At 41.5% G+C, this 27,530-nt stretch overlaps 1 long non-coding RNA gene across 2 annotated transcripts; it reads left to right on the top strand.

Annotated features, from left to right (window-relative positions):
* Positions 1-913: 913 nt before the first annotated feature.
* Positions 914-27,530, top strand: LOC147826670 (uncharacterized). Of its 2 annotated transcripts, XR_015438857.1 has the most exons (5): positions 914-9,994; positions 14,080-14,202; positions 14,775-15,240; positions 15,718-15,875; positions 27,289-27,530. It is a non-coding gene; the product is annotated as an uncharacterized LOC147826670 (long non-coding RNA). The 2 variants fall into 2 exon arrangements; XR_015438856.1 differs by having other exon boundaries at positions 14,775-15,875.

Here is a 27,530-nt window from a genome sequence, read left to right as displayed (position 1 = left end):
CTTCCATCTCTGAGCTGCTAGGAAGCTTAGAGGTCATCTCATGAAGCCCCCACCCGAAGCAGGCATTCTCTTCACAACACCCTTGTGGGCATTTAGCCAGCCTATTCCTGAGCATTCCCAGAGGCTGAGTTCACTCCACTGTTTAGAGAGCCTGTTCCATTGCTGGACACTCAAAGTTATTAGAAATCTTTGCTCCTTTTAAGGAGACAAAATATACCTTGTGATTTCTACAGTGAGCCCTGGCTCTGCCTTCAAGAAACCCAAAAGTGAAATTTTTCTCTTTTTTCCTATGACAGGCTTCAGAAGTTAGAAGAATGCACCAAGCCTTTTCCAACCAGGCTTAGCATCCTGACTCCTGCAGACATTCCCTATGGTCAAGTTTCATCCCAACTCCATTACAGTCACCAGCTGTCCATCTGTCTGGCCAAGGCCCACAACTTACCTTGGTGTCCTTTATAGGACCTAATCCACAACCTGAAACACAACAATGGGCACAATGCGATTGCTTGAATTGACTGAGTAATCCACAAAAAGAGAATATGGCAAATTTGAGAGCCTGGGGCCTTGGCAGCATTGCTTAGACAACAATTAGACCCATCCCTAGAAATGGAGCCTTTCTACAGATTCTCCTTGGGAGGAGATAGTTTCCTCATTTACTACAGTTGGGGTGTGAGGACTGAGATCCCTGCCCAAGGCCCAGCAGAGGAATTTTGGGGATTACCACTATGACCTCAGCGCCTACCCAGGGCCTGACCCACAGCCATGTCAGATACACACTGAACAAATAAATTCATAAGCAGAGTGGCTTACTGTTTATCTACTGCATGCCAAGTTAATTAGTGTGGTCCACATATTATCTTAGTTAAAACTTTTAACTCAATGACTAAAATATCACTATACTCATTTTATTTTTTTATTAATTTTATTAGTACATTTTGGGTATACAATATAATGACATTCCTCATTGGAAATTTGTACCATTCCATAATCTCTCTTGGTTCTAATTTTTTCCCCATTCCCTGACCTCACTTCAACCCCTGCATCCCTCCTGATTTACAAAGACTTTGACTCCATTTATTCATTTTCTCATATTAATTCCATTCCCTTCTTTCCTTTCCCCTACCCGTCCCACTTCTCCTTCCCCTTTGCCCCTTTTCTTCCTATTTCACATTATCTATTATACCTTTTAGTCCTTATTTACACTTTCAGTTTCTCACACCAGAGAAACTGTTCAGTATTTATACATGTGTGTCCTATTTATTTCACTAAAGAGTATCACCTCCATGGGCATCCATTTAGCTATAAATGTCTCAAATTTCTCATTTTTTATGGCTGAGTAGTACTCCATTTTATTAAAAAACCACATTTTCTTTATCTAGTCTCCAGTTGATGGGCATTTGGGCTGTTTCCAAGTTTTAGCTATTACAAGTTGGGCTGCTATGAACATGGGTGTACATATATCACTGTGGTATGATTCTTTTAATTCTTTGGGGAAGATATCCAGCAGGGGAATAGCTGGGTCAAATGGGACTCCCAGCCCTAGTTCTTTGAGGTATTTCCATACTGATTTCCACAGTGGTTGCACCAGTCTACATTCCTACCAGCAGTGGAGCAGGGTTCCTCTTTCCCCACAGACCCACCAGCATTTGTTATTGGTTGATTTCATGAGAGCAGCCATTCTTTCTGGAGTGAGGTGGAATCTCAGTATTGTTTTCATTTGCATCTATCGAATGGCCAGTGATGCTGAACACTTTTTCATATGTTTATTTTCTATTTCTACTTCTATGTCTGAGAATTGTCTGTTCATTTCAGATGCCCATTTTTGGATTGGGTCTTTAAATTTGGGAGGTCTGATTTTTTTAAGATCTTTATAGATGCTAGATAGTAGACCTTTGTCTGAGGAAGAGCAGGTGAAAATTTTTTCCCTCTTTGTGGGTTGTCTCTTCACACTGTTGTTGGTTTCTCTTGCTGTGCAGAAGCTGTTTAATAAGAAGAGATCCTACTTGTTGATTGTTTGTGCTAGTTCACAGGCAAATGAGGTTTTGTTTATAAAATGTTTTGCTATACCAATGTCTTCAAGAGTTCTACCTAACCTCTGTTTCAGCGAGTCCAGCATTTCTGTTTTAATATTTAGATCTTGAATCCATTTTGATTTTAGTTTAGTGCAGGGTGAGAGATATAGGTCTAGTTTTAATCTTTTGCAAGTTGAAATCCAATTTTTCCAGCACCATTTATTAAAGAGGCTATCTTTCCTCCAGTGAGGGTGTTTGGCTCCTTTGTCGAAGATGAGGTGGCTGAGTGTGTCTGGAGTTGTTTCTGCTTCTACTCTGTTCAACTGGTCCCCAGGTCTGTTTCTTTGCCAGTACCATTCAGTTCCTTTTATCATGGTAGCATTGTTGTATAGTTTCAAATTGGTGGTGGTGATACCCCCTGCCATGTCTCTGTTGCCTAGAATTGCTTTTGCTATCCTAGGTTTCTTCTTGTTCCAAATGAATTTTTGGATTGTTTTCTCAAGGTCTGTAAAGTATGCTGCTGGAATTTCAATTGGGATTGCATTGAATCTATAGAGTAGTTTTGTAAATATGGCCATTTTCATGATGTTGATTCTTCCTACCCAGGAGCATGAGACATCTTTCCATTTTCTGATATTATCTTCAATCTCTTTTCAGCATGCTATAGTTTTTAAAGAAGAGGTCTCTGATTTTCTTTGTTAGGTTGATTCCTAGGTATTTCAGTTTTTTCAATGCTGTTGTGAAAGGAATTGTTTGTCCTATTTCTCTCTCGGTGAGTCTGTTGTTCATGTAGAAGAAAGCTATTGATTTTTGTGTGTTGACCTTGTATCCAGCTACATTATTGAATTTGGTTATTAAGTCTAGAAGACTTTTGGTGGAGTTCTTGGTGTCTTCTATATAGAGTATCATGTCATCTGCAAATAATGATAATTTGACTTCACTTCCTATCTTTATTCCTTTTATTTCTTTCTCTTATCTAATTGCTGTGGCTAATGTTTCCAAACTATATTGAACAGGAGTGGTGATAGTGAACATCCTTGTTTTGTTCCTGATTTTAATGTGAAGGATTTTAGGTTTTGACCATTTAGTATGATATTGGCTGTTGATTTTTCATAATTGGCTTTTATCAGATTGAGATAGAGACCGTCTATTCCACATTTTTGTAGGGTTTTGATCATAAATGCATGTTGGATTTTGGCAAATGCTTTTTCGGCATCTACTAAGATGATCATATGGTTTTTGTCCTTGGCTCTATTGATATAGTGTATTACATTTATTGATTTGCATATGTTGAACCATCCCTGCATCCCTGGGATGAATCCCATTTGGTCAGGGTGTAAGACGTTCTTGATGATCTTCTGCATTCTATTGGCCAGAATTTTATTAAGGATTTTTGCCTCTATGTTCATTAGTGAGATTAGCCTATAGTTCTCTTTTTCAGATGGGTCTTTCTCTGCTTTGGGGATCAAGGTGATGCTTGCTTCCAGGAATGAATTTGGGAGTATTGCTTCCCTTTCAATTTCACTGAAGAGTTTAAACAGTAGTGGTAGCAGTTCCTCTCTAAATGTCTTGTAGAATTCGGCATTGAAGCCATCAGGACCCGGGCTTTTCCTAGTTGGTAAGTTTTTAAATTATGTTTTCAATTTCATTGATTGATATTGGGTTGTTTAGAATTTTTAGATCTTCTTTGTCCAACTTTAGTAATTCATACTTACTAGGAATCTGTCCATTCCTTCTGTGTTTCTATCTTACTGGCATATAGGTTCTTGAAGTAGGTATTGATGATCCTCTGGATTTCTGCTGGATCTGTCATAATTTCATCCTTTTCATTCCTAATTGCATGGATTTGGGCCATTTCTTTCCTTTTTCTGATAAGGTCAGCTAAAGGTTTGTCAATGTTGTTTATTCTTTCGATGAACCAACTCTTGGCTTCATTGATTTTTTTGTATTGTTCTCTTAGTCTCCATTGCATTGATTTCTGCTCTGATCTTTATAATTTCCTCCCTTGTATGAACTTTGGGTTTGTCCTGCTCTTCTTTTTCTAGAATCTTGAGGTTCAGCATCAGGTTGTTCAATTGGGCTTGCTTCTGTTTTCACTGCTATGAATTTCCCTCATAAGACTACTTTCATTGTGTTCCATAGGTTCCTATGTGTTGTATTGTCATTGTCATTCAATTGAAGGAACTGTCTGATTTCTTCTTTAATTTCCTCTGTGATCCATTGGTTATTTAGAACTGTGTTGTTCAATTTCCATGTGTTTATGAAATTCTTGTGGTTTCTTTTGCTATTGATCTCCAATTTCATCACACTATGGTCTGATAATATTCAGGGAATAACTTCAATTCCTTTGCATTTACTTAAACATGTCTTATCAGTGAGTATGTGGTCTATTTTGGAGAAGGACCCATGTGCAGCTGAAAAGAATGTGTATTCTGATTTTGTGGGGTGGAACGCTCTACAAACATCTGTTAAGTTCATTTGTTCAAGAGTTTGATTGAGTTCTAGTATTTCATTGCTTATTTTTGTCTAGTTGATCTATCTCATTTGGACAATGGAGTATTGAGGTCCCCCACTACTATTGTATTAGTGCTTACATGATTTTTCGTGTCTGTTAGTATTTGTTTTGTATAGTTGGATGCACTAGTCTTTGGTGCATATATATTTATGATTGTCATCTCTTCCTGTTGGATTGTTCCCTTTACAAGGATGTATTGCCCTTCTTTGTCTCTGCTAATCAATGTTGGTTTGAAATCCACTTGATCTGCAAAAAGGATCTGCAAAAAGGATAGCTTCTCCTGCTTTTTTTCAGGTTCCTGTCACATGGAGTATTGTTTTCGATCTTTTAACTTTCAATGTATGGGTTTCTTTTTGAATTAAGTGTGTTTCTTGTATGCAGCATATTGTTGAATCTTATTTCTTGACCCATTCTGCCAGTCTATGTCTTTAGATTGGTGAATTGAGACTATTAACATTGATGGTTATAACTGATACATATTGACTTATCATTCTCATGACTTCTTCTTTTTGTTGGATTCTCCCCCTTTGCTTTAATTTCTTGTCATGCCCAATAGATTCATTCTACTGGGCTTCCTGGGGGTGCAATCCTCATTGTTTTTTCCTAGGATATTTTCTAAAATTTTTTGCAGTGCTGGTTTGGTATTCATGAAGTTGCTAAGGTGCTCTTTTTCATGAAAGTATCTTATTTCTCCATCACTTTTGAAAGATAATTTTGCAGGGTACATCAATCTGGGTTGGAGATTGTTTTCCTTTAGGGCTTGAAATATATCACTCCAAGTTCTTCTTGCCTTAAGGGTTTGGATTGAGAAGTCTGCTGTGATTCTGGTAGGATTTCCTTTGTATGTGATTTGTTTCTTTCCTCTAACTGCTTGTAGAACTTTGTTCTTCTGTTGAGTTTCTGGAATCTTAACTATTATATGCCTATGTGTAGATTTTTTTTGATCAAGGCTAGTTGGAGTCCTATATGCCTCCCTTATCTGTATGTCAAGTTCTTTTCCCCTATTTTGGAAGTTTTCTGCCATTACTTCTGTGAATAGTTTTTTTGTTTTTTGGTTTTTTTTTTTGTACTGGGGATCAAACTCGAGACCTTGCGCTTGCGCAGCAGGCAGCAAAACCACTGAGCTAAATCCCCAGCCCCTGTGAATAGTTTTTATATGTTGTCTGCACTCTCTCCTGTTTCTTCATTGACTCTGATCAGTCTTATATTATTCTTCTTTGCATCGTCTCATAGCTGTTGGATCGATCTCTCATAGTTCCTTACTATTTTAAAGAAATTTTTCTTTTTTTGTTCACCAATTGCAATCTTATCATCTATATCTGAAATTCTGTCCTCACATTGGCTCATTCTGCTATGTAAACTTTCAATGGAGTTTTTTATCTCCTGGAAATCTGTTTGCATCTGTTTTATAAATTGCATGTCTTTCTTATGTTGGGATTCCATCATGTTCCTCAGCTCCTCTATTTTTTTATCTGTGTCCTCTCTAGATTTATTAATCATGTCTTCCACTCTGGGCACAATCTCTGCTGATATCTGAGAACTTATTTCTGATTTCATTATTTTCAGATCCTCTTTTGTTGCCAGTTCAGGGAGTCCAGGTGGTTGAGTATCAGAGTGTTCCATCTCATTTCCCTTTGGGGTTGCTTTAGGTGATCTGGAAGTCTGGTTTTGACATTTGTTTACATGTCTTCTCTTTTCAATGGGGGTTGGGTGTGTGTGTACTGGTGGCACCTTCGAGGCTCACCTCCTCAGTGCTGGCATGGGCTCTTCTCCTCGGCACTGGGGACAGTGGTATGGTGGCCTGGAATGCTCAGCTCCCTGACAATGGGGTGGGGGGCTCTGCTCCTCAGCTCACGGGACAGCCACTATACCCATTTTATAGATAATGTAACTGAGAATCTGAGAATTTAGTAAACTTGTACAAAAGTGACTTGGATAGTAAGTGGAATAGCCATGATTCAAACCTAGAGTTGCCTTCTGTAAAGCTCACTTTTTTAACAGCATCATACTACTTTTTGCAAAACGAAAAGGAGAGGCAGGTGGACAGGAAGGAAGATGGAAAGGCAAAGAGGAAGAAAAAGAGCATATAGGTCAGTTTTGTTATTTGTAAAACTAGTGACATATTGCAGATAGGTAACTTAATTAAGTATCTTGTGAGAAGTTAGACAAGGCCAGCCCAGGAAGAGCCAATTTGGAGGACAGTCAAGGAGCCAACATGTAGGACAATCAAGACACATTCACTGAAGGCCAGAATTGTAAAGGAGAGAAACTACACACCCTTGTGCTTCCCCTGGGGATAAGCAGCAGTGATTGATAGTCTGAATAGGTATCAATAACCTGGATGAGGGGGATCAAAGTCTTAACCCAGCCTCTCCAGAAAATATCCCTGACCCCCACCCTTACTGAAAATCCTTGTATGCTTGCTACATGACTTGCTCCTCAATTTGACCCCAATTTAATCAATATTACCTGTGTGACTGTACTTGTAATCTTATTGGTTGATCATGGTTTTGTCCCACCTCATGCCCACCTTGTAAATTTCCATTGGCTCTTAATAGTTTTATCCCACTTTTTACCTCCCTCACCACATGGCTTTGCTGTATAAAACATCTTTGAAAGGTGGGGTGGATGAACAATCCACTTTCCGATCCCCTGTCTGTCTCTCTTAGGCAGAAGCTTTCTTTCTCTCAATAAATTTTTCCTACTCTTAACCTCCGTTGTTCCTAGAATTCATTCTTTGATTTTAGAGAACATGAACTCACTTTTCAGATATCCAGCAAGTTTGGCAGTCATATCTCTTCCCCCTATATCAGAAGGAGGTATCAGGGCCTATGTGAGAGAAAGGCCCTCTCTAAGTGAGCTGAAGCTGTGTATCCTGGCTGCTTGGAATCCACTTCTCCATCTCAGCATTTCTTCCAGGCCCTCCCACCTCATACTGTGTCCTTCCAACATGAGAAAGGACATCATCATCTGGCTTTTACCCCAAAATTGGGCCAAAAGGCTTTACAGGCCACATGTCCTGTGCCCAGCTTTGTGCTTACCACTTACCCTCAAAAAAGTCCCAGTTGATTTATTTCACTTAACATTATGGTCTCAAGGTGCATCCTTTTTCCTTTAAATGACTCAAATTTATCCTTCTTTATAGCAGACTTGCACTCCATTGAGGATAAATACCACATTTTCTTTATCCATCCATCTGTTGATGGACTCTTCCATGAGAAACTCAAAGTATAAATAAATTAAAGAGCAAAATAAAAGATAATAGGAAACAGAGAGATAGATCTTTTGCAAATAGGAAAGAGACCAAGAGATGAGGAAGTGGGGTTAAAGGAATGAAGATGTGTCACATGCATGTACCAATTCCCACAATGAATGTAATCATTATGTGTGGCAAACATGTACTGATAATAATGTGTTTAAAAATCCCAGCTGGAGACCAATATCCCAGGCGTGCATATGCTAATGATGGACACAGTGTGTCTGTGGATAGGATAAAGGACCTGGGTCTGCATCAGACCTCTGCTCTTCAGCTCACTCTCTCCATGCAGCCAGAGAGATCTTTTTTTATTAATTATATTGGTACATTCAAGACATACAATATAATGACATTCATCATTGGAAATTTGCACCTTTACATAATTCATCTTGGTTCTCATTTTTCCCCTTCCCCTGCCCTCCCTTCAACCCTTCCATCCCTCCCTATCTAAAAAGACTTTGTTTCTATTTTTTCTTTTTCTCATATTAATTCCATTCCCTTCTTTCTTTTCCCTTACCCCTCCTATTTCCCCTTCCCCTTTGCCCCTTTTCTTCCTATTTCACATTATCTATTATACCTTTTAGTCCTTATTTACACTTTCAGTTTCTCACACTAGAGTAACTATTTGGTATTTACACATGTGTGCCCTATTTATTTCACTTAAGAGTATCGCCTTAATGTGCATCCATTTAGCTATAAATGTCTCTAGTTTCTAGTTTTTTATGGCTGATTAATACTCCATTTTATAGCAAACTGAATCTCATCACTTCCTGTTCTTCTACTTGAACCCCTCATGAGTCTCCACTGCATGTGAATTTGATCTAAATTTTCTCCAGTCCCTCGGCCCCCAGCCTTGCTTTCTGCCACCCCTGCTCTTGCCTGTCTCAGGTATAAGGAGCTTGCTGGCCCCTCTGGCTGGGATATACTCTTCTCCTGCTCCAGGGACTGACTCTTCCCACTCTGAGTCTCTGTGTAAACCTCTAACCCTCCAAGAACCCACCCTTCAGTTCCAGGGTATGTTGCCTTGTTGGCCCATCTTCCTTCACCATACATTTTTGATTATTTGTTTAAAGCAAAGCTTCCGTGGAGCGAGTCTGAACTTCAGGAAAGCAAAGACTGTGTATGATGTGCTTCCTTGCTCCCCTCAAAGCTGTAGTTAACACGGAAGAACTGAGAACCCCATGCTCTGGTTAGCTGTGAGCCTCAGCCTCTGTTCACCATCTGTAAAATGAGGCAACCGGGCTGGGTAACCTCAGAGATCTCTTGTAATTCTACTGTTCTAGGTTCAACAACTTGAGGGCACTTACGGTTTAGTTTCAGCCCAAAGCAAAATAAATTTAGAGCAATACCACCCTCGAAGGAAGACCCTGGGAACAAAACTCTCTCCCAGTGGCATGGGCTGTGTTTACAAAATAAACCCAAGAAATCATCCATTATTGCAAGTGGAGCTGCCTGGGTTGAAGCAACAAGACAAAAATACCTCTGGGCACAGCTCCTGGGCTCCTACCCAGCTTGGGAGAAACAAGGCCACACAGTTCTGTGCCCTCTAAAGAATCAGTTGCTAGAATTTTTTTCTGCACTGGGCCCCTCTGGGGGAACTCCTGCTACCTTTTGGACTTCTAATCTCTTCCACCTTCCCATTTTCTAGTCCAGTGCAAAGAGGAAATGATGGGAGCAGATGAGGAATTGGGTTCCAGCTCAGCTACTGCTGCAATGTGTGTAACCCTCTGTATATTTTTCCTTTGCTCCTATCCAGTCCCATGGTCTTGTCTCCAACCTATACGGGTTATAACATGTGCTCTAAAGAGCTAGAAAAAATACAGAGAGGAATGCTTCCAAAACCCTAAAAGGCTACACAACTGCAGGGATTCTTTGGGCCATTCCTTCTGACTTAACTCTAACCCTGAAGGGTTACTAGGTAAACCACCTAGAGCAGTGATGGCCCAACCTGTGGCATGCATTTTATTGTGTCTTTCTTTTAAGATAAAAGATACTAATGTCTGAGGGTTTTTTTTCTAACCTTAAACCTCAATATTCAGGTTTAATTGTAGTGTTGGCATTTTTCATAAATAAGTGGGTTTGGGGTGGCAGCTTGGGTACTCATCTCTAAAAGTTTCACCATCACTAACCTAGAGTCTCAGCATTTTGTCTCTACTAGGGGACTGAAAAGCTTGACCACCAAGTCAAAGATCTCAGGCATCCAAGGCACAGGTGAGTGAGCTAACCTAGATGGACTGCCCCAGCTTGCATGACGGTAGACCTACTACAACCTTTCTATAGTGTCCTTGAATTGGAGTCAGGAACTCAGCTCTACGCTAGACCTAGTCCCAAGATCTGCTGCCAGGTGTAAGAAAACCTGGGTTCTGTGACCCTGGGAGTTTGAAGTCACAGTGTAGCTGAGGGGTTCAGAGCATGTACTTTGATGGCAGATAGCCTCAGCTGAGCTTCTCTTACCTGCTCTGTAAGCTCCTGTTTCCTCTTCAGAGAAACAGGGAGGGTTGAATGATCTCAATATTAAAGGCAATAACGAATGAATATAAAGCATTTTACTTTGTTTACTTGGTCCATGTTAGACACTTAAAAGCAGTGCTAATGCTATTGTTCTTGTTATTGCTGCTGTCATTTTTATTTTAGGGACAGAAACCTGCCTTTCTTGGCATACTCCCTTCCCACCCTAGTCTTTCCCAAACTCCCTGAATCTCTTACCACTTCCCCTCTTGTCTAGCCTTTGCCTTCTGCTTCCTGTTTTCCTCTGTCTAACAACTCTACAAGACAAATACTTCTAAATTTACCTCATAATTTACCTTATTTCACTCAGCATTACTCAGTGCATACTTCTGAAAATAAAAGTACTAAATGAAGATGAATCTTCTTGATCAAAAAGTATACCAAGCTCAAGTGCCATCTTGGGGACACCTGGGCCCCTGGGCAACATGAAATAAATAGATGCCTGGACTACTTGGAGTTGAGTTTTTCAGACCTGGCTTTGCTACTCAAGACAATTGGCATGGTATTTAATATCCCCCAAATCTTAATCTTCCTAACTAGAGAACAAAATTAACAATGTTTAAATTTGTAAGCCTTTTATTCAGGTTGACAAAATACTTTTCTCTAATATATTTTTTACAGAAGTTTGATATATAAAATATTTAACAGAATACTGCTCTGGCTATAGGAACTGTGAAGCAGCTTCTCACCTGATGACCTTCCTCTCTTCCTCATCCTTAGATGTTTTTTTTCTTTTCCCTCACCACCAGGGCAGTCTAGAACAGCAGTGGCAAAGCTATGGCACGAGTGCTATTATGTTTTTCTTTTAAGACAAAAGATGTTAATGTATGAATTGTTTTTTCTAAATTAAAACCTCAGAATTCAGGTTTTAATTGCAATGTTGACACTCCATGACAAATAAATGGGCTTGGAGTTGCAGTTTGGGCACTCGTCTCTAAAACGTTTGCCATCACTGGTCTAGAAGCATAAACCATTGTAGAGCTCTGCTTATGTGACCTCTTTGTGCCTCAGTTTCTTCATCTGTTGAAAGAGGATAATAACTAATCCTACCTCACAGTGTTAGTTAGAAAAATTAAATGAGTTAGTACAGTTAATGGCCTTGGTACAGTACTCAGTAACGGTTAGGCATCACTATTATTACTATTGCCACTTAGTAGTTAAGGTGTCTGCTAGCCAGTAGCAGCAGGTATCTGTGATCATACAGAAGTGTCATGAGTGCACATCCATATGGAGATTTTTACTTCACAAGAGGGACAAATTCTCTTTCTATTGAAACCATGTGTTTTATAATGTAATAATTTGGACGCCTTGGTTCCATTCTGATAATCACTTCCAGGGCTCCCATTCTGGGTGCTGCTATTGAAGAGACAGGTATAGGAAAAGAGAACTCACATTAATGATGCCAGCTGGTCTGCCTTGGGTGGCTGGTGGTATGTGCAGTCATTCACTCAGCTAATATTACTGTGTAGTTGCTCTGAGCCAGGCCGCATGCTGAGGACACAGCAAACATCAGGGAAAACAGTCCCAGTCCTGTGTAGGTGGGGAAAGATACAGGAAATATATGAGAAAAATAAAAGGGTATGGGAAGTGGACTGAGGGGGAGAAAGAAGGGGAATAAGGACACAGGGACTAAGATGAAACTTCAGAATTAGATTCAGGAGAAGAACAAGGCTGTGAACTCAGGCTCCTTGGGTGCCTCACCTTGAGGGTGAGGTGGGGCATAAGGAAATGGCAAGTAAAAATTATTTATCCAAAGGATTTCCAAGAACACTACTATTTGCTTCTATTAATTTGCTTCTAGGAGAACACATAATACTTTTTTGGAAACCAACTTTTTTTAATAAGCTATTTTATAAACAATTATTAAAAGGACATTTGACATAAGCAATTCTCAAACTGATCCTAGCATTAATCTTCTCCTTCTGATAAATAGGCCAGAATATTTTTTCACAGAATGTTTCTTTCTGGAAATCTAATTTGAAAAATATTAATTTCATTTAAGGAAAACTGAGCTTGACTTTCAGTATGGTATGCAGGAAAGAGCTGAAGATTTAAATTCTTACTGATTAAACTTCCTCTCTGAGCTGGTTCCCCTTTGGTAAGATAGGGATCGATCGGACACTTAGTGCAAAACGGGACTTCCATATGATGAGCAGGTGTGAAACTGACCTCAGCTATTAAAGCATATAGAAGGCATTTGCATTTCTTAATAACTTCCTTTCCTTGCCCTCAAGCACAATGAAAGGACACTAATTGGCTTATTCTTGTGGTTCCTGTTTGTTTTGTTTGAAGAAGGAAGGATAAATATCTAACAGTGTCCATACGATTCTCTTGGGGCCCACAGTGTCCCCAAGGAATCTTTAACACAATCTGACAACAAAACCCATTCAAACAAAGAGCATCCTTGGGCTGCCCCAGACCACAAGCGAGCAGGCTGGACCCTTGCCCTGCTTACAAACAGCCCCTCTGAGCTGGAGTCTGGCCTGGGCACCCCACTGCCTGTCCCTAGGCCCACAGAGAAGTGGAGTATATTCTAGTGGCCCCCAGGGTTTTTTTTCTTCCCACTGCCTTGTTTAGACCCCACTCCCACCATAGCAGCTCTTCCCTACCCCATCTTTTTCCCACATTTTTAAATTAGTACATATTTGTAATACATAATGAATACATTCATCCTAGGGATTTGGTGCGTGTACTTATCAAATCTTAATCCTTTCTACTTCCCTTTTTGAATATACTGCTTATTACCTGTTTATCTTTTGATTTGGGGGGATCTCAGTGCCTTGGGAATTTTTTTATCCTTAAAAAGAACACAAAAAAGTACCTGGTTTTCAGGATTAAAGGTGATTATTCATTTCAAGAACTTGGCACAATTTGAGGTAATCACAATAAATAAAAGTAGTTCCTCTTGTTACTATTACCCATACTTCCTTCTTCCCTTCTGCCGTATTTCTTTCCTTTCTTCTCTCCCTCTCTTTCTTCTTTCCCTCTCGCCTCCCTCCCTCCTCTCTTGCTTTCCTTCCTCCCTATTCCATCACTAACCCTTAATTCTTTGTCCCCTTCCATCCTCAATCCTTCTGTTGCCCTGTCTTTCCTTGTCATTGTCCTCACATGCCTGGCCCTACCCCCCCCACCCCCACACCCCCCCCCCACACACACACAGTGCTGAGCTATGGGAGTTTGCTTCCACAGTGGCTCCCACTGCTTCCAGGGCCAGGATCTGCCAGATGGAGCTGACCTCTAAGACTTGAAGTTGCATTTGGAGCTACTCATCATTTTTGGAAACTCTAAGAGGCCTAAAGTTCCTGAGGATTGGGATAGGATAAATGGGCTATCTTTGCTAGTGGGGAGAAAGATTGATTCTGGTCATTTTAAGCTGTTTTTTTTAATATCCAGGCAAGTCTCTGCAATATTCTCCCATGATGTGCAAATATCAGGATGGACTCAGCCTCTCAGCTCTGCCCACCCTTCTTTTGGCCCCTGTCTCCCCCCCAGTCTGAACACAACATTGCAGCCTGATGCCCACTGGCTTTTCCCTCTCCTCTGCTGGACAATGAGCTCCTGGATGACATGGACAGGGCCCTGTTCCCAATCTTTTGCTAGATTACCCTGAATTATCTTAACCCTGTGGAGGGGGTTAGGAACAGAGAATTTGGACGCAGATAGAACTAGACTTCAACACTGTCACTGCTGCTTATTTTCTGTGACTTTGCCTAATTATTATTTGCTCTATGTCCGTGTTCTCAATTATTAATTCAGCAAATATTTATTGATCACCTACTGTGTTCCAGGTGCTGTGCAGGAGCTGGCAATGGAGTGATAAACAAGACAGAAGGGATCTTTGCCCACAAGCAGCTCAGAGCACTGGAGACAGACAACAACTGAAGTCACAGGAAAACAACAAAAATACAGTAGTAAGTTATGATGACTAGAGTGAATAAAACATTCAGGAGTTGAGCTAAGCAATGACAAGGTGGTGAGAATTAGAAAGATTTATCTCAATACAGTGGCCAGCAATGGTGACAGCAGCATTTCTCAGCCTCAGCACTATTGCCATTGGGGTATAGCTTGGTAAGAGCTGTCCTGCACACTGCATGATGTTAACAGCATTTCTGGCCTCTACTTTTACTGCCACCCCACTCTGTGACAACCACAAAAATATTGTCAAGGTCCCCTGGGAAAGGAAGGAGCAAAATCACCCCCAGGTGAAAACCACTGGCTGAGAGTTTCACAGGTTTCACCATTTATTTACTTGCTATGGTAACTTTGAATGCATTACTAGGTTGTCTGAGCTTCAGTCTCTTCATGGATGACATTATTGTCTTGTATGCCATTAGAAGGAACAAATGAGATAATAACCCATCTAGAGTAAGCCCTCAATAATGTATCAATTGTTGATAACACTGTCAGTATGTATTTGTCTTGTAAACTGGACACAGGCACCCTGGGAACTGGAACTGGTTCAAAATTACATCTTTACTCCCAGCTCACAGAACAAGAGCCTGAACTCCCTTTAAACCTGGCGGACCTCTGCAGCAAAAAATCTAAGAAGTACCTACACATGAACAGGATGGACAGAGAAGACAGTCCATTCTGAACAAATGACTATGGCTTTGGTTTGATTCCAGGTAATGCCTGTCCAGTCCCAGTTAATATCTGATTAGAATTAGGCTTTCTTCTGGAGTAAGAAGCGGCAGCTAGCTGCACTGTCATCTACAAGAAGGCCTTAGGAAACCTCTCCTTCCCCACAGGGAGTGGCTGATGAAAGATGAGACTGCCTTTGGTTTTCCTCTTTGCCCTTGAACAATTGAAGGAGCCTTTCCGTTTCCCATTTGGCTGGTTTGAAGCTCCTGATTGATTCCCTTTTGCATGTCAGATCTCACCTCTGCAGCCTTTGAGGTCCAGCCAGCAGACCAAGAGTATTTATTTTCAAACTTCTATGCCTATCTGGGGTGAGTAGGTTGGCATCTTGTTGCCTACTGGTTCCTCCTGAGCATTTTGTGGCACTAGTTACTATCCCCATGGAACTGGCCTAAAAGGAAACGAGAGTGTCCAATGTTTTCCAGTACCTTTATTCTCATTTCTCACCACTTGTCCCCATGTATCACTCTCAAAGTCTTTAAAGAGCTAATAGTCCAAGACTCATTTATATTTATCAACTCGGAACTGTTACAAGCAAATCTAGAAGGGCAATGACCTTGGTGGTTTCCTTTTCTAAGAAATTAGTTCAAATACCTTTTGAGGCCTTGCTTGACCCTGACCCTGGCAATACCTGGCAAGTGCCCTACTGCTTCCAGATCCTGTGTTGAAGCTATTTTGGAGAGAGAAGATAGGCTCCAATTTTAAAAATAACATTGCCCCACCCCCCACCCCCCCAAAAAAAACCATTTCCCGAGAAATTACATATAATGTATGAGACTCTGTTCCAGGCACCACGACAGCTACAACATGGAACAAACCCCACTAGTTACCAAGTTTGGCACACTGTACACAGCTATTGGACCAGAATGTGTTGCAGCTGCAGAGTGGAGAGAACAGACATCTGCTGAATACCTGCCATGTACCAGGACCTTACCAGAAACTCTAGGTACTTTCCTTCTTTTTTTTTTGGTACCGGGGATCAAACTTGGGGCCTTGCACTTGCAAGGCAGGTGCTGGAACCACTGAGCTAAATCCCCGGCCCCTAGACACTCTAGGTACAAGGGTGACTATGGCACCCTTGTATACAGGTTGGTCTACAGAACATTTACTATCATTTGACAATGTGGAGACAAAGCCTGGAGCACCCAAAAGGTTGCTGGCTGCCCAGCTTGGTCTCAGGGAACCTTCCTGGAGGAAGTGATGCCTGAGCTGAGTCATGAAAAATGAGAATGATGTAACAAAAAAGATATTTCAGACAGCAATTAGGGTATAAGAAGGCAAGGCATCTGCTGGGAACTATAGCAATTGTGCATAAATCAAACCTAAAGAAGATGGAAGTGGCAAATGATGAGGCAAAGGGGCTGGGAAATGGAAGGCCTGCCTGGAAGATGGCAGGGAGGAGCTGCCCAGGTCCTGCTGCCCAACTACAGGCTCCCTCAAGGTCTTCCCAACTACAGAGAGCATCCTGGCCTGAGGGGGGTGAGGCAGTGTCACGAAGGTCTGGCCACTTTGACCCTCTGTGAGGTAATACTGAAAGGTCATACTCCTGAGCTCCCCGTCGGGTCATATGAGAGTCTGTTGAGCCTGCTTCCAATTTTAGCTCTTCGTGGTCCTTCCCCTTCTTTTCACTGGTGCTGATTCCAAACATTTACTTTTAGGGTCATTTTGACTTTGAGGAAGAGCCAGAAGTTGTATGGGGCCAGATGCAATGAATAAGGTGGGTGGGGACACACCATAATGTTTTTACAAGCCTGCCTTTCCATTGACTGACACACAAATCATGGCATTCATACTACTTTTATCGCACCTTGTAATGACACTCAGGAAAGAGGACTACTTCTAAAACTGCTTCAGAAAGTGGCAAGAATAATAGGAGAAGTGTAAAGTGAGAGGAAGTATTTTGAGGGGGATTAATGGTAAGGTATATTCTACTGTAATAAATAATTTTATTAAAAGGCACACTGTAATTTTTGATCAACCCTTGTCTACAGGCTATTAAGGTTTAGGCTGTGAACAGTTCCCAGAGAACTGGCTGCACCTGGCTATGTCTTCTTTCCCTTTTGTCTCATTCCTAGAAGAGAACTCTTCTTCCTCACCAGCTGAGTTCCTATGCAGAAGAACTTCACCTAGCAAATACTCCTGATAGCTCTCTTCCAACAGCTCCCCTCACAGGAGGAGAGGGATTATCTGGCTGGTTAGTCTAGGAAAGAGGCACTGGGCTCACCCTCTCTTCTCTCAGGATGGGATGCCAGAACAACAAGCACTGCCACTTGGCACTCAAAAAGTATCAACTGGCCTGGAGCCAGCAACAGACTGCAGGGCTTTGAGACTAACAACTTCATTTCCTGTAAAGCTACCCTCCATACAGATGACAAACACTGATCCAAAGTGGCCATCTGAGATGGCCATATGATAATACCTGATATGCCCTAAATAAATATCATAAATCTGAAAAACTAAATGGTCAAATAAATGCCTATTGTTCTACCTAAAAGAAACAATGCCACAACAGATTGATGTCTACATAATTCTACAGAGAGCTTCACTCAAGTTCACTGGGAATGATGTACAGAAGCCATGGACATGGATCCATGGGAAGAATGACTTAATAACTGCTTTAAATTGCATGGAAGAATAGCGCCTTAGTGGTAAGCCACGGTGTGTTTATACAAGGGAGAAGCCAGTGAATTTAATCTTGGAGAATTTTACACTAAGAATGTAGCTAAATATTTTGAGTGTGAGGGCCAGAAGACTCCCAAAAATATTAAAGGATCTCTTTCTCTAATGTAGGTTTAAAAAAATCAGATGATCATCTTTCTTGGGTTGTTAATGGAAGTTCAACAAAATGGTAGAGCATCGGCGGCCTAGTGTCAAAGACCTTGTTCCTGGGTGCATTTACCAACCACTGGCTAGATGTCATTCTATCCTCTCAGCCTCAGTTTCCACTCTGTCAAGAGGACATCGTAATACCTGATATGCTTTCTTCATAAGGAGTTTTAAGAGGAGTAAAGACATTTTATTTTCAATCATGGCTTGTGATACATTTTATTGAGGCTGTGTCCTAAAAGCATTGCTAACCACTTCTCATAGATTTTCATGCTTTATCTTCTTCCTGAAGCTGAATGTGGCCTATTATCCCTATTTAACAGATAAGAAATCTGAGGTTCAGAGAGTTTGAATAACTTTCCCATGTTCTCACAAATAGTAAACGTTAGTTAGACCTAGAATCTGGCACCAAAGTCCATGCTTAACACCACCCTTTTGTAGCCATATGTGCTGAAAACAATGAGGTAGAGTGGAAAGGATACTAAGCATTAGATATATTCCTAGTTCTGTCTCAGGCTAGCCATTACTCTTCGGGAGCTAATGTGTGTGAGATAAAATGGCCCCCAAAGATATGTATGTCCTAATCCATAGAAGCTATGACTGCAGTATTGTAAAGGCCAACATGGAATTGGGTTTGCTAATCAGCTGATCTTAGCATAGGAAGGGTAGCCTGGATTATCTACATGGGTCCCCTGTAGTCACATGGGTCCTCAAAAGTAGAAAAGAGAAGCAGAAGAAGTCAGAGGGATGTGATACAAGAAGAACTCAACCTGCATTGCTGACTTTGAAGATGGAAGAGAGGCATGAATCAAGGACTTCAGGCAGCATCCAGAAAGGAATGTAGCCCTGCTGGTATCTTGATTTTAGTCCAATGAGACCCATATTGGACTTCTAACCTACAGAACCACAAGATTTGGGTTGCTTTAACTTATTAAGTTAACTTATTAACTTATGGTAATTGGTTATAGCAGACCAGTACACCATGTATCTGTTTGTAAAATAAGGGAGCTGTGCTTGCAGCTGATTTCTGCAGCTTTTCTACCACTGACACCCTGTGACTCTCCATGCTGTTGTAATAGATAGTTCCATCCAAAGCATGGAAGGAGCACAGAAATAAGTGACAAAGCTCCTTGTTCCTAGAATACAGTGGGATGAAGAACCAGAATCTCAGTGTATTCCTACCCACCTGAAGAAAATCACCTCCATTACCCTCAGCTTCTGGGCCAACAATCACCTTCTCCCAGCTTCCCTCCTTGGGCTGAAAGATGGATCAACAGTCCAGAGCCAACAACAAACTGCAGAGCTTTGAGCCTGACAACTTCAGTTTCTGCAAAGCTGCCTTATTCATGCTGGTGACAGACATTGATCCAAAGTTATCATTGATTTTAAAATAGGAAAATTGGAAAAAAAAATAAGAAATAAGGAAAAAGAATTAGGGAATCCCCCCTCCATCTCTCTTCTCTCTCCTCCACCTTCTTGAAGTACCCCCACATTCTGGCTGCATACCAAACTTCTTGAAACCAAACCCTGCCAAAAGAGCACACAAACTTCTTCCATCCAAACAAACAACTTCCACCAACAACTTCCACCCATCCCACATCATATTTTCAGGAGACATGGGAAATTTAGGGGAAAAAGAGTCACCAGATGTGGAGGATGCTCATGAGAAGCAAGAGGACACTATCTGGGGCCAACTTCTCCAAGTATATTCTAAAGGGACAAAAATATTTAATTGTTTTGTTTTTCTCCAAAGTCTTAAGATGGAGGGTTCCAGGAAATGCAACCAATAACTGAGGCTTCTGAGCAGAGAAGAAGAGGAGATATGTGGCCAGTGTCCCTCCAAGCTGGACCTCCTGAAAAACTCAGGCAGGAATGCAGTGGGCTTGAAGATCTCTGTAAAGTGATTCCAAGATTCTGTGGCACCAAATGTGACAGTTCAGAGGGAGCACAGAATGACAACTTTTCTATTTTCATATCATCTTCTCTATCTTTGCAGAAAATATAACTCCTTTTACCATTCTTTACACTGAATTCTCTTTATATAGCTTTTTGCTTCAAGAAATTTTGAAGGGAAATTTTTGAACACTACCACCTCCCACTCCTCACAGCACACACTGCCTGAAATTGTGTGGCTCTTCCTGATGGTTCTGGCTGATGCATTGTGGGAAGAAGTGATGTATGTCATTGCCGGGCCAAGGCATTTAATCACTACTGGAAGTCATTCCACTGCTTCTTCCTCCACAAGCTCTTGTGTTCTGGGTAGGGATGTTCAAAGATTCACCTTGAACCTAGATTGCTGAGTCACCAGATGAGAAGAACTACCCTAGGGCTATGGTTTCTCAGAGTACCATTTCCAGACCAGTGGCATCAGCAATCCCTGAAATCTGCAATGCAGATTCTCTGGCCCCATCCCAGACCTACTCAGTCAGAAACTCAGACTGGGCCCAGCAATCTGTTTGAACAAGTCTTCGAGGGGATTCTGGTGAAATTGAGAATCAATGTCTTGGACTTTCTAAGGCAGCTGAACCCATAGCATACTTTCTATGAGAAAAAAAAAAGACCTTATTGTATTTAGCCACTGAGATAGTTGTATTACTTGTTAACACAGTACAACTTACCCTGGCTGATACACTACTGTAAATGTAAGATAACCACACTTTGCCAAAAATAGAGGCAACTGTAAAGTAGAAACTTGATTTTTAAAAAAGCTATTTTATTATACTTGGCTAGGTGGTATCACTTGCTAAAAGCTTTCAGTCTGAGATCTGCTCCAATTTTAATTAAAAAGAAGACTAGTAGAGAGATAGAGGTCCAAAAGTATTAGAACCAAACTGAGGCATTTTTCTTAAGGAAGAACTGACCCATAATTGAAAAGGGAATAATTCTGACTCTGAGACTCAGTTCTATTTAGTGACTTGCCATTTGGCATTCTGAAGTCATCTCAGATCCCACTAGTGGTTATGTGGGTTGCTGTCTGGGAAGTGCTGATCTAATCAGCCTCTTGATTTTGTGTTTGGGGAAAGCTATGACCCAGAAATATGAATGTCCTTGCCCAAGGTCACTATCTTGGTCTTTTCTCTACTGCTGTAACCGAATTAACACTGACTGGATAATTTATAAAGAACAGAGGTTTATGTTGCTCGTGATTCTATCTGATGTGGGCCTTCCTGCTACCTCAAAACAGGATAGAGGGCATTACATGGTGAGACAGAGCAAGTATGCTAGCTTGGGTCTCTCTTCCTCTTCAAAAGTCACTAGTGCCATTATGGGAGTCCCACTGTCATGACCTCGTCTTTTCCTAATTACCTCTCAAAGGCTCCACCCCCAAATGTTGTTCACATACAAATTTGGGGATTAAGATGCCAACATATGAATTTGGGAGGTGAGAATCCATTAAATAATAGCAGTCACAAGCCAGGATTTAGCTCAGTGGTTCCGCCACCTGCCCCACAAGCGCAAGGACCTGACTTCAATCCCCGGTACCAAAAATTAATAATAATAATAACAGTCACATGGTAAACTAGAGGCAGGACTCAGACCTGAACCCAGGTCTCCCACACTTCCTAGTCCTGGCCACATCTTTTCACAACACCCAACAACCTCCAGTCTTTTGGCAGCCATGGAACATACCTCTCCATCTCAGCTCATGCTCTTCCTACAAGAATCAAGCTGTTGATGTGAAATGTGGTGCATGGCTCAAAGGAAAGTTCTAGGCTCCATCCTTAAGTCAAGGGTGCCAAAGACAAATCCCAAGCCCACTCTGACTTCCTCTGTGCAGAGGACAATGGAAGTGAGTAGTTAGGGAAAGAATAAGAAAAAGCTGGTGTACTGAATGAGAAACAGAGAGAGAGATAAAAGGAGAGTTTTAGTTTCAGTGGGCTGCTATAACATACTACTATAGACTTACTGATTTAAAACAATTGAAATTTAGTCTTTCAAAGTTTTGAAGCTAAAAATCTAAAATCCATATCCCTGGGCCAAATTGAGGTGTTGGCGGACACACCCTCCATGGGTTTAGGAAAAAGTGTGCTTCATTCCACTCTCTACTTCTGTGGTCACATCACCTCCTTGTGTGTGTGTGTGTGTGTGTGTGTTCTCCCTCTGTCTCTCTTTTAAAGACATTTGTGGTGGCATTTAAGACCCAGTCAAAATATCCAAAATAACCTCCTCATACCCAAATATTTAATTTAATCACACCTACCAAGACCATTTTTCCAAATAAGGTGACATCTATGGCTCCCAAGGATTAGGATAACAATATCCTTGGTAGGAGCAGGGGGCATAGATTTTTCAGCCTACCTCAGAGACTCTAGTTTACACCCTACTTCCAGACCTGGCTGAGCTCTGGAACAGGTCTATTTTCCTCTTTGAGCTCCAAATTTCCTTCTTGTTAGAGGTTGGCACCGGATGTTTCCAGATAGCTCTTCCACTGAACCATAGCAGGTCTGCTCTGTGTTTTTATGGCATGGATATAACCCAAGGCAAGTAGTTGCCAGGGATCATTAAAGACAGATGCTAAAGTAGAGTTTGGCTGACAACTCTTGAATATACCAAGCATCCTCTTCCACTCTGCCTACCTGCACCTACCCTCTGGGGACCACTAAAAAATGCTGTGGCCAGGTCCTGGAGAAGTGAAATTTCACATGACCTTATGGACATGAGGACTTTGGAGAGCACAGCACCAAGGATTCCTAGTACTCACCTGCCCCAAGGGCCTTGGGTCATAATGAGCATAAAAATATATAGTTTAATTCACAAATCCTCTCAGGACATAGCCTGAGACAGAAGGGACTGGAGGGAGCTTCAGACTGCAACATGCAAGAGTTAGAGTTTTGAAAAGAAGCTTCATACAGTGCTTGTGGGAATGTACATTTCTGCAATCACTTCAGAGGGCAGTTTGGTAGAGCATATCAGAAAGATCTGTGAGCCTTATGATTCAGCAATCCCAATGCTCAGTATCTGTGTCAGAAAAACACCCATTGTACAAAAAGATATGCATCTTGCCATTTTGCTCTCTCCGGCATTCCCGGCTCTGTTCTGTCTTGGAACTCTGTGATCTTCCTGATCTGGGGCAGATGTGGCCAATGAGAGGCATTGGTGGAAACCCAAAAGGCAAGAAGAAAGAAGTCTTTTGTTACCACGGCTCCCTGCCATGGGCCTGGGTCCCATCTCAGGACCCTGGCTCCTATGCTCTGTTCACATTGCTTCCTCTGTGCCTCTAGCCCTAAGATGGTGTTTTCAGTCCTTAGATTCCCTTTCCTTCCTGCTTGGCTTCCCTCAAGTCTTTGATTCCATTACTGACCAAATCCTTGTATCAGTCCCCTCTGGCTTAAGTACTTATGGAGGTTTTGTGTTTTCCTGACTGGACCTTGACTGGTAACAGTGTTTGTTGCAGCATTATTTGTCACTACATAAAGTTAGAACTATCTTTTTGTTAGTCAGCTTTCCATCTCTGTGACAGAACACCAGCAGTAATCAACTTATAAGGAGGAAAGGTTCATTGTGGTTCACAGTTTGAAAGGTTGCTTTGGGGCCTGCTGTGGGGGCACAATGCATTATGGTAGGGAGGGTGGCAGAGGAGGCCTTTTCACCTCATGGAACCCAGGAAGCAAACAGAGAAAGGAGAAGAGACTGGTGTCCCAGTATCTCCTTCAAGAACACTCCCACAATGGCCTAACTTCCTAAAATTAGGCCCTACCTCCTGAAGGTTCTACCATCTCCCGATGGTGTCACAAGCTGCAGGCTGACTTCAACACATGGCCCTTTGAGAGCATTCAGAATCCAAACTACAATATCTTAAGTGTTCATCATTTGAGAAATAGGACATCATACTGGGCAACTATGTTTCAAATTGATAGAAATTATATGCACCAGCATGAAAGACGTATTGTTAATAGAAAAAAGGAAGTCATAGAACAATATGTAGACTTTGACTTATTTTTATTAAAAGAAACACAAATAAATCTGTATTTTCTGCAGTCCTACAATCTTTAGGTTTACAAAGAAATTCATAGCAACTTGACTGCATGGTTACCTCTGGGAGTGAACAGAGACAGCAGTGAGGTAGGGAGATGGTGGTAAAGAAAACTTTATATTTACGAAAGTAAGTTTCTACCAGGGAAAAATATTTATGTATTACTTGTGTAGGTTAAAATTAATTTTAAGGAACAGTCAAACAAACAAAATGGAAGTATCTTGAAGCATCAGAAATGCCAGGTTAAGAGTTTGCATTTCATTCTACAGACAGTAAGAAGGAACAGATGGAGATGTGTGAACAGTCAGGACAGGACCCAGGACCAACCTAGGCCAGGCCTGGGCCTCTCCTGAGGCTGTGTGAAGATGAATGAGTAAACACACAGAGCACCCAGACTGGGGTCTAACACAGTGAGCACTTTGCTTTACGAGCCATAGCTACTGCTGTTATTTCCCTTACTCTGCTCCAGCCCCAGCCACATGAGCCTTTCTTATTGTAAATGCTCCATCTTCTCTGGAGCCTCTATGTTTTCTTGTGTGCTGCTCTTTATTTCTATTCTTTTCTTCCCTCTCCTTCTCACCCTTCACAGTTTAATTACACATCATCAGCTCAGGGAAGCTTTCCCTGGCCTGCTTCTGAGTGCTCCTCTGCCCCAACTGGATCTCTGTCAGAGTACTTGTCAGAATCTGAATTCGAGTCTGAGGGTTTTTTTTTTTTAACTTACTATTTATTACAATTCTTCCATGCTCACAAGTATATAAATTTTACAAAGACAGGGACAGTATTTATAGCATTCACTGCTGTTTTCTCAGTATCTAGTAGAGTTCCTGGCACAAAGTACCAATAATACTATTAGTAGTAGTAGTAGTAATAATAATAATAATAATAATAATAGCAGCAGCATTAAAATTTACTATTCATAACCTAGGCAACTTAGTGAGACCCTGTCTCAAAAAATATGTGGGGACATAGCCCAGTGAGAAGGCCCTGAACTCAATCCCCAACATCACCACCAAAAATAAATAAATTAAATAAATAAATGATACTATTTATTGAGCACTTACTGTGTGCAGACAAGTTTTTATGTGCTTTTCACATATTAACTAATCCAAATATCTTAATAATTCCCCTTTTTTTGGCAGTACTGGGGATAGAAGCCAGGGCCTTTGCACTGAACTGTATCTCCCTCCACCCCCTTTTCTGAGACAAGTTCTCACTAAGTTGCTAAGTTGCCCAGGCTGGGCTCAAATTTTCAGTCCTCCTGCCTCAGCTTCCTAGAGTGCTGGAATTATAAGAATGTGCTATCGCACCCAACTCTATTTAGTGGACATTGATATTATATTCATTTTACAGATGAAGAAACTGAGTTACAAGAGAGATTAAGAAACATGACCAAGATCACATAGCCTGCCAGTGTCAGAGCTTGGCTTTTATCCATTGGTGCACCCTAAGTACTTACTGAGTGATTAATTGACTGTTAACTCAATGCTGATTTGTTGTTCCTGTGATGTCTTCATGCTCCAATTAATCCTATCAATGGTAAGCTTTTAGAATAAAGGGAAGTGATGAGCCTAATTGATAGATGCCCTCAGGGAGGTTGCAGCCCTTAGGAGGAGCAGGCTGCTTGCTGGTGGAGACCTGGGGACTCAGCAGGGTGCAGCCCCCATCACCTGGGCCTTCAAAGACCGCTGTCTGCCAAACGCTCCCAGCCAGAGCTCCAAAGATGATTCTGTGAGCAACAGAGAACTGGTTGCCCCAGGCAGGTGCCACAGAAGTGAGAAAAACAGCCCTTGACTGAGGCCGGGGAGACCTCTGTTTAGTCTTGGCTTGAGAGACAAGAACTTCTTGGAAGCATACCTTCCCTGCAAGGTGAATCCCAACAACAGTGAGCAAGACTCTGTGTCTGCTGAGCTCAGTAGAAAAATATTCAAGATACACAGGCTGCAGAGTCACCGTGTTCTCATCACACTCCCGGATCCTTGCAAGGGGCTACAGATAAACTGTCTCCTTTACTTCTGGGAACCACCCTCATGATTCCTCCAACGTTGATTTGTCAATAAACATTTGTCAAGCATCCACTGTGGTGATGAGGCAAATGTTATTTTTAACTGTTTTACAGATGAAGAAAAAGAGATTAAGTAACTTACCCAACTTGGACATTGATGGTGCTTTTCTGATCCTTCTGCATATAGCTCTGGAACACAAGTCAGCCTGATACCAACAGCTGTCTTTACCTCTTGTCAGAACTGCCTTCTACACTGGCAACCACCACGTATGTCCCCTCAGTGTCATTTGCTGCTCTCCAGTCACAGGAGTCATTCCGTGAGGAAGTGATGCATGGTCCACAATAAATGCTCAGTAAAGATTAGCAGATGTCATTGGGTATGTGATATATTTGTATATTGCATGGTTGATTTTATGTCCACTAGGCTAGGCCACAATACTGAAATATTTGATCAAATACATCTGAGTGTTGCTGTGAAGGTGTTATAGCTTATATCTAGATGTTCCCCCCAAAGCCTCATGTGGTCATATGTGGGGCTTTTCAAAGGAGGCTGGATCTAAAGTGTGTGAAGCTGGGATTAAGGATGTGATGCTGGGATTGATTCACAGTGTGATCTAGGATTAAGGGTGCCCCACCCTGGGTGTGAATGCTACTCACCCTCCTTCTGCCTGCTTTCTGGACAGAAAGAGGGCTGCTGTTGTCACTTGCTGCTGGTCACCTACTTCCCTGCTACTTCACTGTTTTGCTACCTTCCCGCCTTCTGCCTGCCATGAACTGTTTCTCCTCTGTCATGCCACCCTGCATTGGAGCCAGCCAACCATGAATTGAAACCTCCACAAACTGTGAGCTACAATAAACCTTTCCTCCTTTAACTTTGAGTGTCAGGTATTTTGTCTCAGAAAAGTAACTGAGACAGAAGGTATTCTTTAGATGAGATTTAGGCTTACATGAGCAGATTTTTGAGGAAAGCAAATCCATAATGTGGATGGGCCTCATCTAATCAACCTAATCAATGATCTTAAGGGGAAAAAAAGGCTGAGATCTTTCAAGGAAGAGAGAATTCTGCCAACGAACTGATTTCCGACTAAAACTGCAAGATCAACTCTTTCTGGGCCTGTAGATTTTCTTAGACTACCTGCAGATTTTGAATTTACCAACTGCATAATCTGTGTGTGTGTGTGTGTGTGTGTGTGTGTGTGTGTGTGTGTGTAAAGCAGGAGAGAGAAAAAGAAATCTATAGATCTACATCCTATTGTTCTGTAGTCAAAAGCCTGAATATATGTATGTATGTACATAAAAATACACATGTATATATTCATAATAATGATAACAAATCTTGGATGAGCAGATAAAAGCTAGGGAAGGTCTGTATGAGAAGCAAAGAGTGTAAACCACCTAAATTCTTCTACCAGTCCAGCTCCTAATGAAGAGTATTGCCCAGACTCACAAACACCTTCACTTGTACAAGGGGAGCTGATGATCCTAATTTGCCTAGGAGAATCATTTTCTAATCTCAGTTCTGTCTCTTCGCCTGTCCCTCCTGTGTTTCCCCAGGAAGGACCTCATGACGTTTGCATGACAAGTACATGAGGAAGTCCACGAACAGACAGTCCAGCCCTCCCTGCAGGCACCCACACAAGGATCAGCTGTGGCCCTGGAGGTTCAAGAAGAGGCTGGTCCCTGCACCAGCTACGTGACCTGGGCAGGCTGCTTTCACGAGTCTAAGCTTCAGCTTCCTCCTTAGTGAAAGAGGAATGATCATTGTTCTGGTTTTTATTGTAAAAATTAAAATGAAA

Source organism: Heterocephalus glaber, unplaced genomic scaffold (genome assembly GCF_053883595.1).
Source record: "Heterocephalus glaber isolate CG9 unplaced genomic scaffold, H.glaber_assembly_v1.0 deba00001463, whole genome shotgun sequence".
Lineage (NCBI taxonomy): Eukaryota > Metazoa > Chordata > Mammalia > Rodentia > Bathyergidae > Heterocephalus > Heterocephalus glaber.
This window is presented reverse-complemented; position numbering and strand designations above follow the sequence as displayed.